We start from the raw sequence: 16,301 nt of genomic DNA on the forward strand, positions 1-16,301 counted from the left end.
TTCAGCAATCTTAAAGTTTGGCTCTGGGTCTTGCAATGGGAGATCAGCTCTCATATTCTGTACATTTTCTTTCAGTCCTTCACAAAAACTGCTCACAAAAAGCTGCAAATTCTCAAACAGGTTTATTTGCATATGTAAAGCTATTATTGATGTATCTAAACTTAAAAAAGTCAACAAACTGAACTGCAACTTGGTTACTACCTGAAGGTAAAGACCACTTAATTTATCTCTGTAACCTTAGGACCTAGCATAACACCTGAGGCAGAGTGGATGCTCAATATATTTTTGTTGAATGAATGAATAAATAAATGTACAAATGAATAAATGAAAAGTCATTATATTCCATGGGAACATAAAATATGTCTGCATTCTCTAAGGTATCTAATAATTTACGTTACTGTGAACTATAATTTACCTACAGCTGAAATGACTTTAAACTTGTTTTTTAAAGAGAAGTCTTGGTCAAATATATTTTTTGGATGGAAATAATTTCTCACATTTTGTACCCTTTACAAAGGTCATCAGAAAATGGTGATGTGTTTAATCACAGCTCATCGAATCTAATAAATATCTTGCCAACTATCTAGTCTCACTATTATGCTCATAACCCTGAAGAAACAAAAAAAGTTGTATAAATTTATATGTACTAATTCTTTATATGTACATATGTATACATTCAAAATGTATATTCAATATTCTACTTACTAATTTAGTAATTTGAAGAAAATGAAATGGAAAATTAATATTTCTCATCCATTTTTTAAAAACTGAATGTTATAAAAATAGGAAACTATATCCTGTTTGTTTGTTTTTACATATGGAAACAAAAGTTTAAATGGGTAAAGTGATTATCTCAGGGCCACACTTTAAGTGTTCAATATAACAGAGTTCAATATATTTGCGATTATTTTGACTCCCAAATTAAGTGTCCTCTTAATTAAAAGATGATACTTCTTAGCTTTAAGTAGTGTTCTAAAATTATTATATAAAATCATTTTATTTGTTGAAGACAGAGCATATGATACTAAAATCCACATGATCTCTACATCCTAGGCTAATGATAGAGCCTCAGTTTAGCAATCTTGAGTAAATTACACTAAAATTGTACCATTCCAGATATTTATTAATTCACTCATTCAGTAAACACTTATTGACCACCTACTTTGAGCTAGGCACTGGATACAGAAATGAATATGAAACCATGTTTCACTTTAAAGAAATCACAGTATAATGAGATAGATACAGAACAAAGTCCTAAATGATAGATAAAATGTATGACCAAGGAACAATAGTAACAAAAAATAAAATCCTATAAGATATTTTTATAATTCACAGATGCTCTACATTTATAGAATGTACTCCTAGTTAGCCAAATTGAGAGGTTAAGTATACAGTTCTCTAAATTGCCACGTCTGTACAAGTCTTCTGACCCAAACTGCAAAGAGTTGGGGTCTAGCAACAAAGTTAAAGGGAAGAGTCTACAAAAGATCATCCTCACTTCTGACAGAAAAATCTAAGGTCAATGGTTTACCAAAATCACCTTCAGGGTTAATAATTCACTAGAAAGACTTACAGAACTCAGTGAAATCTATTGTACCCATGGTTATGTTTATTACAGGTAAAAGATACAAATTAGAACCAGCCAAAGGAAAAGATGCATAGGCCAGAGTCTGGGAGTCCAAATACAAAGCTTCTGTTGTCATCAGGATTCATTTACCCTCTCACATCAATGTGTGATAATCGTATGTAGTTTTACTAACCCTGGAAGCTCACCCGAGCTTAGGTGTCCAGAGATTTTATTCAAGCTTCATTTCATAGACATGAGTGATTGATTCACTTCCCCATTGGTTAGATTTAATCTCTAGCACCCATGCAGCATGTCAAGCTAACCTCACAATGATCCAAAGCCCCAAAACCCTAATCACATGATTGGTCTTTCTGGCATGGCCAGCCCACGAACTCAGACTATTGCATATGTCTGGCGCCACACTAAGTCATCTATTTAGCATAAATTATCATGTGTGGTCCAGTCATGAATAAGGAAGAAACTCCTATCACTTAGGAAATTTCAAGTGTTATAAGGTTACCTCCTAGAAGCTAAAGCCAAAAGCAAGCTCTGTCTTTGGACAAGGCTACATTCCTCACTACACAGAATTAGCTGTAAGTTATAGATAATTCAAAACACTTTTCATTCCATAATCTGCCAAATCTAATCTGTAATATAAAATCTCTAATTAAATCATCTAAGTGGCTAAAATGATTTTCATGGGATTCTTCTATTTCTTCCAAAGTATCCTTAGATGAAGGTGTTTCCAAATAGAAAACGATTGCAAAAGTAGGAATGTCATACTAAAGAAAAAGACTAAATATCCAACATCTGCATAATTAAATGTAACAATAAATTCATTTACTATCTTTTATGGTCAAGGCACTGTGCTAAATATTGTGACAGACTCATATATATGACATTGTGTACCTTCAACCAGTGCACATTCTGCTAACGGAAACAGACATTGTTAGAATGCCCAAGGAGGAACACAGTAAGCTAGGATAGGTGAAAAGAAGTTTATTGTAACATCTGCATACAGAAGGGCTGAGGCCGATGGCATCAGTCCCCAAATGGTGGGCATCTAAGGCCTTTATAGTCGGGTTTGGGCAGGCCCTCAAAGGGGTAGGGCCAGTTTAAAGGGAAGGTTCCCATGGAACTTCCCACCAGTCTGGGTTCAGCCTAACAGACATGAGCATAACTAACCGCAATGCAGAAAGACTACATTAAGGGCTATGGTGCAAGGGCAAAGGTCTATAGGACAAAAATATGGAAGAAAGGATTACTTTGAAGTGATAGCACAGGTTCTTGAACTTGAGTGAGGCTTTAAAGGACAGGTGCATTTTAATAGGAAGACCTTGGGGAGAAGTACATTTCTGTGTACAGTACAATGAAAAAATTACAGTGAGTCTTAGAGAAATAGAAAATGTGTACTGAAAGAAGGGAGACAAAGCATGGTAGATGAAATATGTGGGTTTCAAACATCATCTGGGTAAAGAAAGTTAAAGCTGGATTGTGTGGGACTTTGGATTCCATGAAAATGACCACTGAATCTTTTTTGTAAGCAGTCGGGGACATTTTGCTCATTATAATGATGAATTTGTACATAAAATAATGAAAGCATAATATTATTTCCCTTGAAAAAGATGACATAGCAAGTTTTACTATATGAATAATGCACTAATTTATTTAAGTATGGTTTACCCAAGTACTAAAAATAGTGAAGGAAACATACATTTACATTATGTAATGCAAAATGTATTATTACATTATTTTTATCATTATTCCATATCATTATGCCATTTTTATAGAACAGATCACAATTATTGAAGTGCAGAATTTCAAAGGAAATTTGAGGACATTTGGTCAGACCATTTAGAGTCAATCAAGCTGTGTAATATTAGAATAGTTTGTTCATGGACTTTTTTAAGATAGCATTTTCTGTTTTTACTCTCTCTTATCAAATGTTCCTGGAGGAAAGGAGATAATTTGCTTTCTATTTTTATGAACTATAAACATTAAGAAGATGAACCTTATATACATAAAAGGAATGTGTTTGAAACAAAATCTGGGCACTCATTCAGAGTCCCAGATGATTTCCTTTCACAGTCTTGTTGACCTGTATCCCTAGAACTATTTGTCTCAAAAAAACCCTCTTTCCTTTCACCTATTTTTAACTGTTTTTTTATTGTCATACAGCACTGGTGTTGAGGAGAGTTCCATAATGAAAATATACCCTTTCAATTCATATAGGTGATGGTTATCTTTAAAAGAAACCAAATTCAAGCATTTGTTCTGGGATTAACACATTGACATTTATAAAATGTTCCCCTTTCTCTCCTAAAGCTACCCTTCACCATCACCATGATTTTCTGAACCTTTTGTAGCAAAAGCTTAAATGTTATTCTTTAATTTTAAAATCTTTTATCTTTTCTATCATCTGTACCTTTACAAAGGTACATATTATTTAGTTTTCAAATTTTCATTCTTTTAATGATTGATCTATTCACAAGGCACCTCATCTTCATATGTTCACCTTGAATTGCCAATTAAGCCTAAATTAAAATAGTTTAATTCAGTGCTTATGCTTATGCAAGTAAGAAAGAACTAAATCATAAATACAAATTCTTTTAGAAAACTTGCTAGGTAAATTACCAATAGGAGGAAAATGGAGGTTGGAATTATTTTCTTATGAGGATGTTTGGGTGGGTGGTAATATTTATGGTAATGTATTAATTAAATATTGTCAAACATCAAGTACATCCTAAAATCATATGAACCCTATTGTCAGTCATATATTGAATAGTTTAGGCAGCCTAGCAGCCTCTTCTTCCCCTCTTTATTCTTTCTTCTCTGCTAGTCAGGAAAAGCAGTCACACAGACAGCATTTACAGGTCAAGGGTATGTGGCTCTCTACTCAATAGACTAAATCATTAATGTTTTTTTACATTTATATTTTAGATGTCTAGTCATTTTCTATTTATTTTGTGCTGTATGGTACCTATGTGTGAGAGTTTCATAAATAATACTTGAGAATTAAAAACAAAGAAATCTTTTCAAGGAAAGGTACCTAAAAGGAAATGTTCAAAACAAAGATGAGCAAGAAAACAAGGACATCTAGCAAGATTTGAGATCACACTGAAATGTAAAGGAAGTCAAGGTGACTTGTATTAAAGAAATAATATTAGCTTCAGTTTTCTGTTAACTGATAAATCATGATGCTAAGGTGGTTGTGATATTTGGTGAAGCTATTACTGCTGGTGCTATATGGAACATATCATACAGCTCTGGCTTTGGTCCTTTGTTATTACAGATATCATCTGGACTTTATAAAGAAAGAAAGGTCAAAGTTGGTTATATGAATTAAAATGACATGCTCAGAGGCTTCATAAGTTTGCAAAACACAAATCACATTAGAGTGTATTACCTCACTTTGTACTCACATAGGCATTTGAAGTAGAATGGGCAAAATAATATTCCTCCTTTGATAGAAAGACATTTGGGGAAGTTCAAGTGACTTGATAATAAACAACACAATAGGCAATGACAAAGACCCAGGATTCCAATGACCAGAGAGAGTGAACTTTCCTCTTGTCCACCTTCAGTCCTTCATAAACAACTAAGGCAATCGGCTTCCTGACTGTTTTTGGTCCCAAACTTTAGACCTTGTGAGAGAAGCTCACTTTTATCAGTGATCATGATAGACGCTATCAAAAAGTAGAAATAATATGGTACCTTCCCTGGCATCAGGCAGATTCGGATTTGAACTCCAGCACTATCCCTTAACAGTTGTATAATCTTTAGCCAATTGTTTAATCTCTCTGATTTTTCAAAATGGGCCTTAAAAAGCCTGCCTTTGTAGGATTTTTATAAGGATTAAAGAAAGCATATAATTTTTTGCATTATAGTTTTCAATAAATGCTATTATTGTTCATTTTATATAATAATTAGTGCTCTGAACCACCAAAGGAAGTAAATGATACTGTTCCAAATTAGTGGTACAGAAACTGAAGCAAAAAAAGGTCAAAGAAATGCTCAAGGTCACACTCCTGGTCAGTAATAGCACCAGATGACAGTTCACATTTGTATAACTTCAAGATTCTTACTTTTTATTTTTAGTATGGAAATTCCAATTCTAACCATAGAAATGTGTGGGCCAAGAATGAATCATGAACTAATACCTCTTATATTAACCTAGATGGAACTGGAGACCATTCTTCTAAGTAAAGTATCACAAAAATGGAAAAACAAACACCACATGAACTCACCATTAAATTGGAACTAATTTAACAATACTTAGGTGCACACATAAAAATAAAACTCATCGGAAATCAAGAAGGTGCAAGGGGGGAGAAGGGGATGAGTAAATTCATACCTAAGGGTACAATGTACATTATCTGGGTGATGGGCAAACATAACTTTGACTTAAACTGTACAAAAGCAATTTATGTAACCAAAATGTTTGTACCCCCATAATACTCAAAATAAAATAAAATTTAAAAACCTTGTGCATATTTTAATTTGAGAAACATTAAATAAAGTGAAAGTACATAGAAAAAATTCATCAAGTGATATCTTTAATATCTATGCAGTTTACTATGTATAAGTTAATGCCACAGTTTAAAAAAAAGAAGCAAAATGAAACTTGCCTGTTAACTGAATCCCTATTCCTACATTTAAAAACAACATGGTTAAAGGTTAAACCAATAAAGAAAACATAATGAGAAATTATATTTTTCTATGGTGATAAGTTATTATCTCACATATTACTTAATGTTTAAAAGAGGAAAGATATAACTTTACATTGGAGAAACAAGGTTGATAATCACTTAACTGTGTGATATATCTCAATGGATCACAAAGTCTCAGAAAACTAGACATTCATTATGTGGCCTCCACTGACACAGTGTTACATATGAAGTAGTATTCTTGCCAAAAATGTGTAATCTATAGTGGCTCATCATAAATGATTCTCCCATTAAAATCTTAGCAAGCTTTTTGTAGAAATAGCTAAGATAATACTAAAATTCACCTGCAAAAATATAGAATTTAGAACTTAGATTGGCCAAAACAATCTCGAAAGCAAAGAACAAAGTTGGAAGACTAACACTACCTGACTTCAGAACTTTTTATAGAGCTACTTTTCCCGAGGCATTATAGTATCGGTGTAAAGATAGAGAAATATATCAATTAATGAGAAGGGGGAGTCAAGTAACAGATCCATGCATGTACAGATTTCTGAATTTCCAAAAAGCTCCAGAAGCAATTCACTGAAGAAAGAATAGTCTTTCCAATAAATTGTAATGGAACTATAAGATATCCATATGCAAAAATATAATAACTTGAATCAATATTTCACACAATTTATAAAAATGTAACTGTAAATTGATCATAGTTAGAAACAAAATTTAAAACTATAATACTAGAGGAAAATATAAGAGAAATTTTTATAACTTTGAGTTAGGGAACATTTTACAGACACAACACTGAAAGCACATCTGTAAAAGAAAAAAATAAAAGATAAGTTTGATTTTCTCAAAATTATAAAGGAGAAGCGGCAAACAAGGTGGTCAAATAGAAACTTCCAGCAATTATCCCTCCACAGAAATACCAAATTCAATAGTGATCCATGCAAGGAAACACCTTTGGAAGAAGCAAAAATCAGGTAAACAATCACAGTATGTGATTTTAACATGACATCAAGGAAAGATGCACAAAAGAGGGCAGAAAAAACAATCTTGCATGGCTTACACTACCTCTCCAGAGAATGTGTGTGCCTAGGGCAGAAGAGACGGTGAAGTGATTATAAAATTTTACATTGAAATTCAGGCCCTCTATAACAGTGAATCACAAAAAGACAAAATTCTACCAGTGCCCATAGACGGAGCATTTAGATCAGCTCAGCATAGGGCAATCCTCTGCCCCAAAACATGAGTTCCAGCTACCCCCACTACTAGCTGACAAATGTAGCATGGGGTCTGGAATAAATCTGTAAGGCAGTCAGGCCACAAAGTCTGCAGTCGTTGGGCAACTCCTGTTGCAATTCTGGCTTGTAGCTAGTGGACTTTGGGTATACATGACCCAGTGAGACATCAGCAGTGGCCAAGCCAGTTACCCCACCCCCATATCTGGGCTGTGCAGCTCAGGAAGAGTCTTCCTTCACTTGGGAAAAGGAAAAGGAAGAATGAGTTGAGAGGACTTTGTTTTGCAACTTTGATACCAGCTCAGCCACCATAAAATAAAGTACTAAAGCAGAGTCATGAAGTCCCTGATATCAGGCCTTAGTTCCTGGATGGCATCTCTAAACCCATGATGGGCCAGAAGGAAACCTTCTGCCCTGAAAGGTAGGACCTAGTCCTGGCAGAATTCACCACCTTCTGACTAAAGAGCCCTTGGGCTTTGAATAAACATCAGAGGTAGCCAGGCAGCAGTTACCACAGCCTTTGGATGATACAGGGCTGGTTGAGGTGTGACTGTTATAGTCCCAGCTGCACTGGCCAGGCAGAAGAGCCCACATTACTCCTTCCCCAACTCCAACAGCCCAACACAGAAAGTGAAGAAAGAGAGCAAGAGACTTTTCCTAGTAATACAGGGAATTCTCCTGTACCTTACCTAAGTCCACCAAGATGGTACCACCAGGAGTCTGCAAGAATCACAGCATTATTGGGCTTGGAGTATGCCCTGTGTTGCTATGGCTACAGTGATCAAAGACTTAGATCATAACCCTAAATTCCCTTGGAATAATTGGAAAGCCTTCTCAAGAAGAATGGGTTTAAACAAGCTCAGACTGTGAAGATTAGAGTAAATACCTAACTCTTTAATGTGTAGACATGGACCAACCTTCATAGGCATGAAGAACATCCAGGAAAACATTACTTCATGAAGTAAACTAAATAAAATACCAGTAAGTAATTCTGGAGTGATGGAGATATGTGACCTTTTTGACAAAGAATTCAAAATAGCTGTTCTGAAGAAGTTCAATGAACTTCAAGACAACACAGAGAAGGAATTCAGAATCATATCACAGAAATTCAACAAAGAGATTGAAATAATGAAAAAAAAGGAGAAACTCTAGAGCTGAAAAATTCAATTGACAAACTGAAAAGTGCATCAGAGTCTCTCAACAGAAGAATAGATTAAGCAGAAGAAAGAATTGTTGCACTTGAAGAAAGGCTATTTGAACATACACAATAAGGAGAAAAAAGAAAAAAAAGCAATAAAAAATGAAGCATACCTGCAAGATCTAGAAAATAGCCACAAAAGGGCAAACATGAGAGTTTATTGGCTTTGAGAAGAGGCAGAGAGAGAGACTGGGGTAGAAAGTTTATTCAAAGAAATAACAACAGAGAACTTTGCAAACCTAGAGAAATATATCAGTACTTAGGTACAAGAAGGGCATAGAATACCAAGCATACCTGAGCCAAACAAAACTACCTCAAGTCATTTAGTAATCAAGCTCCCAAAAGTCACAGTTAGAGAAAATGTCCTAAGGGAAGCAAGGAAAAATATATATATATATAAAGGATCTCCAATACATTTGACAACAAACTTCTAAGTGGAAACTCTACAGGACAGGAAAGAGTGGCATGACATATTCAAAGTGCTGAAGAAAAAAACACTTAACTCTAGAATGCTATTTCCTGCAAAAATATTCCTCAAACATGAACGAGAAATAAAGCCTTTCCCTGACAAACAAAAGTCAAGATATTTCATTAACACTAGACCTGTCCTGCAAGAAGTGTTAAAATGGGTTCTTCAATATGAAGGCAAAAGACATTAATGAACAATCATATGAAGATATAAAACTCACTGGTAACAGTAAGTACACAAATACAGAATACTCTGTGGTTGTAACCATAGTGTATAAACCACTTATATCTTGAATAGGAAGACTAAAAGACAAACTTATCAAAAATAATAACTACAACAACTTTTTGAGAGTTAGTATAAAAAGATGTAAATGGAAACAACAAAAAGTTCAAAAATGGGGGAATGGATTTAAGTGCAGAATTTTATTGAGATTTCTTTTTATTTTTTTTGTTTCTGTGCAGAGTTAAGTTATCAAATGTTTAAATTAATTGATTATATTATGTTTTTTTGCAAGCCTCATGGTTACCTCAAATCATAAAACATACAATAGAAATACAAAAATTAAAAAGCAAATAATCAAAACATACTAACAGAGAAAATCATTTTTAGCAAAGGAAGACAGGAAGGAAGGAAGGAAGAGAGGACCACAAAGCAACCAGAAATCAAAGAAAAAAACATGGCAGTAGTAAGTCTTTGCCTATCAATAAGAATAGTGAATGTTAATGAACTACACTCGCCAACCAAAAGACACAGAGTGGCAGAATTGATTAAAAAATAAGATCCAACTATATGCTGTCTACAGGAAACACATTTCACCTATAAGGACACACATAGACTGAAAATAAAAGGATGGAAAAGGATATTCCATGCAAATGGAAACCCAAAAAAGAGCATGGACAGCTCTATTCCAATCAGATAAAATAGATTTCAAAACAAAAACTGTTAAAAGAGACAAAAGTCATTATATAATGATAAAGGAGTCAATTCAGAAAGAGGATATAACAATTTTAAATATATATGCACCCAACACCCAGATATTTAAAGCAAATATTATCAGAGCTAAAGAGAGATATATACAACATTACAATAATCTTTGGAGACCTCAACACCCCACTTTCAGCACTGGTCAGATCAACCAGACAGAAAATCAACAAAGAAACATTCCACTTAATCTGCAATATAGACCAAATGGACCTAAGAGGTTTTCTAGAACATTTCATCCAAAAGCTGCATGTTCTTCTCCTCAGCTCATGGATCATTCTCAATGATAGACCATACGTTAGGCCACAAAAAAAGTCTTAAAAAACTTTTAAAAACTGAAATCATACTCAAATATTTCCTCAGACCATAATAGAATACAATTAGAAATTAATAACAGGAGGAACAATGGTAACTATACAAACACATGGAAATTAAACAATATGTTTCTGAATGACCAGTGGGTTAATGAGGAAATTAAGAAGAAAATTTTAAAAATTCTCAAAAGAAATGAAAATGAAAACACAAACTTTCAAAACCTATGGGACACAGTAAAAGCAGTACTAAGAGGAAAATTTACAGCAATAAGTGCCTATATCAAAATGGAGAAAATCTTTAAATAAGTAACCTAATGATGCATCTTAAAAAATTAAAAAAAGAGCAAATCAAACCCAAAATTAGTAGAAGAAAAGAAATAATTAACATCGGAACAGAAATAAATGAAATTGAAAACAAAAAATAATACAGATCAATGAAACAAAAAATTGGTTTTGTGAAAAGATAAACAAAACTGACACATCATTAGCCAGACTAACTGAGAAAAAAAGAGAGAAAACCCAAATAAATAAAAACAGAGATGAAAAAGGAGACATTACAACTGATACTGCAGAATTTCAAAGAATCATTAGAGACTACTATGAACAAATATATGCCAATATATAGGAAAACCTAAAAGAAATGGATTAGTTCCTGGACACACGCAACCTACCAAGATTGAACCAGGAAGAAATTGAACTATAGTTAACAATAATTTGTTATATTTCAAAATAGCTAGAAGTTTTCAAATGTTCCCAACATAAAGCAATGATAAATGTTTCAGGTGAATCATGTCCCAATTACCCTGATTTGATCATTATATGTATATGCTTGTATCAAAATATAACATGTACTCCATGAATGTGTACAATTATTATGTATCAATAAAAAATAAAAAAAGAAATAAAATTTAAAAAAGAAATTTAAAAAAATGAATAATCCAATAACAATTAACAAGATAGAAGCTGTAATAAAAAGTCTCCCTTTAAGGAAAAGGGATGGCTTCACTGCTGAATTCTACCAAGCATTCAAAGAAGAACTAATATCAATCCTACTTAACCCATTCAAAAAAAATGAGAAAGAGGAAATACACCCAAATTCATTCTATGAGGCCTCTATCATCCTGGGACCAAAACCAAATGAGGAAACAACAACAACAAAAAAAAAACTATAGGTCAATATCTCTGATGAACATAGATGCAGAAATTCTCAACAAAACACTAACAAACCAAATTCAAGAACACATTAAAAAATTATTCATCATGATCAAGTGGGATTAATCCCAGGGATGCAAGGATAGTTAAATAAACAGAAATCTATCAATGTAGTAAATCATGTCAATAGAAAGAAGGAAAAGAACCATATGATCATTTCAATTGACACTGAAAAACCATTTGATAAAGTTCAACATTCCTTCATGATAAAAACTCTCAGGAAACTGGGTATAGAAAGAACATACCTCAATATAATATAAGCTATTTATGACAGACTCACAACTAGTATCATACTGAATGAGGAAATACTGAAAGCCTTTCCTCTAAGATCAGGAACAAGACAAGCATGCCCCCACTTCCACCACTGTTATTCAACATAGTAGTAGAAATTCTGGCAGAGAAATCAGAGAAGAGAAAGATATAAAGGACATCCAACTGGGGGGAAAAAAGAAGTAAAACCATCCATGCTTGCAGACAATACAATCTTATATCTAGAGAAAACTAAAGACTCCACCAAAAACATTTAGAACTGATAAATAAATTCGGTAAGTTACAGGATACAAAATCAACATATAAAAATCAGTGGCATTTCTATATGTCAACAACAAACAATCTGAAAAAGAAACCAAGAAAGTAATCCCATTTATAACAGCTAGAAACAAGATACCCAGGAATAAACTTAACCAAAGAAGTAAAAGATGTCTACAGTGAAAACTTTAAATTTTGATGAAAGAAATTACATATGAAACAAAAAAATGGAAAGATATTCCATGCTTATGGATTAATCAATACTGTTAAAATGCCCATACTACCCAAAGCAATCTACAGATTCAATGCAATCTCTATCAAAATACCAATGACATTCTTCACAGAAATAGAAAAAATAATACTAAAATTTATATGGAACCACAAAGCACCCAGAATAGCCAAAGACATCCAAACAAAACTGGAGGATTCACATTACCTAACTTTAAATTATACTACAGAATTGTAGTAACCAAATAGCATGGCACTGGCATAAATACAGACATATAGACTAATGGAACAGAATAGGGAACCTAGAAATAAACCCACACATCTTTAGTGAACTTATCTTTGAAAAAGGTGCCAAGAACACACAGTGGGGAAAGTACAGTCACTTCAATTAATGGTGCTGGGAAAAGTAGATATCCCTATCTAGAAGAGTGAAATTAGAATCCTCTCACCACATTCAAAATTCAAATCAAAATGTATTAAAGACTTAAATCTAAGACCTGAAAAATGAAACTACTGAAATAAAACATTGATGAAACGCTTCAGGACATTAGTCTGGACAAGGACTTTTTGAGAAATATCCACAAAGCAGAGGCAACCAAAGCAAAATTGGCCAAATGGGATCACATCAAGCTAAAAACCTTCTGCACAGCAAACAATCAAAAAAGTGAAGAGACAACCACAGAATGGAAGAAAATATTTGCAAACTAACCACCTGATAAGGGATTAATAACTAGAATATATAAGGAGCTCCAACAACTCAATAGGAAATATCATATAATCTGATTTAAAAAGTGGCAAAAGATCTGAATAGACATTCCTCAAAAGAAGTCATACAAATGACCAACAAGTATATTAAAAAATGCTCAACATTGTTAGTCATCAGAGAAATGCAAAACAAAACTACAATGAGATAGCATCTCATCCCAGTTAAAACTGCTTTTATAAAAAGACAGGCAATAACATATGCTGGTAAGGATGTCAAGAAAGGAGAACGCTTATACCCTGTTGGAGGGAATATAAATGAGTACAACCACAATGGAGAACAGCACACAAGTTCCTCAAAAAACTAAAAATAGAACTACCAAATGACCCAGCAGTCCCACTGCTAGGTTCATTTCCAAAATAAAGGAAATCAGTAAAACAAAAAGATCTATTCATTCCCATGTTTATTCCAGCAGTGTTCACAATAGCCAAGATTTGGAATCAACCTAAGTGTCCATCAACAGATGAATGCATACAGAAATTGTGGAACACGTACACTATGAAATATTATGTAGTCATATAAAAGCATGAAATTCTGCCATTTGAAACAACATGGATAAAACTAGAGAGAATTATGTTATGTGAAATAAACCAAGCACAAAAAGATAAATCTCGCATGTCCTCATTCATATGTGAGAGCTAAAAATTAAGCCTATTGATCTCATGGAGACAGAGAGGACAATGACAGTTACCAGAGGCTGGGAAGGGTAGTAAGGAGTGTTGATAGCACAACAAAGTGACGATAATCAACAACTAGTTAGGGAATACCTTAAAATAACTGCAAAATGGAATTGGAATATTCCTAACATAAAAAAATAATAATTGCCTGAGGTGATGAATAGCCCAGTTACCCTGATTTGATTAATTCACGTTGTATGCCTGCATAAAAACATCAAATATAGTCTATAAAGATATGTAACTATTATGTACCCACAATTATTAAAAGTAAAAATTTAAAATAAAATATGCTTCTAAAAATACATTAATAAAATTTTTAAAAGCCACAGAGAAAAAATATTTATAAAGTATGTATGTTATAGAATTTGTATCTAGAATATATAAAAAACTCTTAACACTTAATCACAAGCAAACAACCAGCCTAATTAAAAATGAGCAAGATCCTTAAGGTACGCCTTAAATCACAATCAAGAATATCTGGCGGCCGGGTGCGGTGGCTCACGCCTGTAATCCTAGCACTCTGGGAGGCTGAGGGGGGTGGATCGCTCGAGGTCAGGAGTTCGAGACCAGCCTCAACAAGAGCGAGACCCCGTCTCTACTAGAAAATACAAAGAAATTATCTGGCCAACTAAAAATATATATAGAAAAAATTAGCCGGGCATGGTGGTGCATGCCTGTAGTCCCAGCTACTCGGGAGGCTGAGGCAGTAGGATCGCTTAAGCCCAGGAGTTTGAGGTTGCTGTGAGCTAGGCTGATGCCACGGCACTTACTCTAGCTGGGGCAACAGAGCGAGACTCTGTCTCAAAAAAAAAAAAAGAATATCTGGAGTTTTTTTGTTTTGTTTTGTTTTGTTTTGTTCCATTTTTGGCTTTGCTTTCAAAGATCACTTTTTTTAATAAATTAATAACTCATGGTAAGTATGTCCTTTTCTGCTACCCTACTGCCTATAACACCAACCAACCTGTATTCCTTACCTCAGTACATGTGTTACTTCTTCCAGGTGCACTGGCTCAAAAATAAACATTATTATGTTTGCTTCCCTCTTCTTTCACTGCTAGATTCACTTTGTCACCAAATTCTGCTACTTGTATCATCAAACCTTCTCTCATATTTATATACTGTCCATATTTCCATTAGCATCGCACAGATCCTTAATCATAGCTTCATCTCCTTACGTATGGTTTTTCCTCACTGCAATCTTTTTGACCAACTGCAACAAGATTAGTTTTCTAAACTAAATTAAGTGATCTTATAATTAACTCCTATCCCAGAAAGTTCAGGTTGTCTTCAATGTCAAGGGAACAAAGTTACTGGCCTGGTACTTAAGACCTTTCATAAATTTCTACTTATCCTTCCAACTTTACCTTCTATACTACCTTGCTCATGGGACTTATGCTTTACCTACATCAGTTTCCTTACCATTCCCTGAACTCATCTCTCACTTTTCTACATGTAACCTCATCCAAACTGTACTCTCCAGCTAACCCACCTATACATTCAATCACTTATTCTCTAAATTTCCAGTTCAGACTTCAGCTCTTATTTTCAAATAAGCCTTTTTACATTTCTTCTGTTAACATAAATCTTTCCTGCATTTATTGTAAACTATGTAATGGTCAATATTATAGTACTAATATTAGAATTTTTGAAAAAGTGTCTCCCACTGAATTGTGACTTTTCAGAGTTTGAGCATCTTGTCTTTTAATCTACACATCCTCCAAATATTCAAAAATCCATACTACACTTAGTAAATATCAAGCATGACATATATATGTGGTAAATATTAATACAAAAACAGGAAAAACTAGGCTGGAGGCAGTATATCCTATTTCTGTTCATCTATTGTTCTCAGAGTAAGATAAATCCTCTTTTTAACAAATGAACTTGTAAATGCACAGAACAAAACTTAGTAGCAATTTAGACTACATCACATGTATTCATTTTTGAAACTTCTAAAGTACACAAATACCATTATTAATAAACATTTATAATATGTGTGATATTTTTAGTGTTTTCATAATATATTTGGAAAGGTAAGAAAATATTTTAATAAAAATCATTTTATTACTCAGTTTTGACTATAAAGCTATTGCATTGGAGCGAAATCTTATTTTTCCCAAAGCATATTTACTTTTATAAGTAATAGTTTTGTCTAATTATGTGAATTTTTATTGGAGTCAAATTTTAAATGATATATTGCAATGTTAGTTGGACATCAGCCTTGTAATTTGAGGGGAAAAATCAAGGGCAATTATTAAATATCTTGTTGTGGTTTTACCTTTGTCTTGATCATGGTTTTGTCTACCAGAACATGGGCTGGATACTGGCCAAGCAGAACCAAGCATGAAATCTCCAGGGCAGGCACTTAACGGAACTGCAAAATGTTACCAAATTTATTTTTCTTTGACACACTGTCAACTCAAAACATCTGCACATAGAATTTTCAGTGCAGCCGTGGATAT

This window comes from Lemur catta, chromosome 2 (assembly GCF_020740605.2).
Source record: "Lemur catta isolate mLemCat1 chromosome 2, mLemCat1.pri, whole genome shotgun sequence".
In the NCBI taxonomy this organism is placed as follows: Eukaryota; Metazoa; Chordata; class Mammalia; order Primates; family Lemuridae; genus Lemur; species Lemur catta.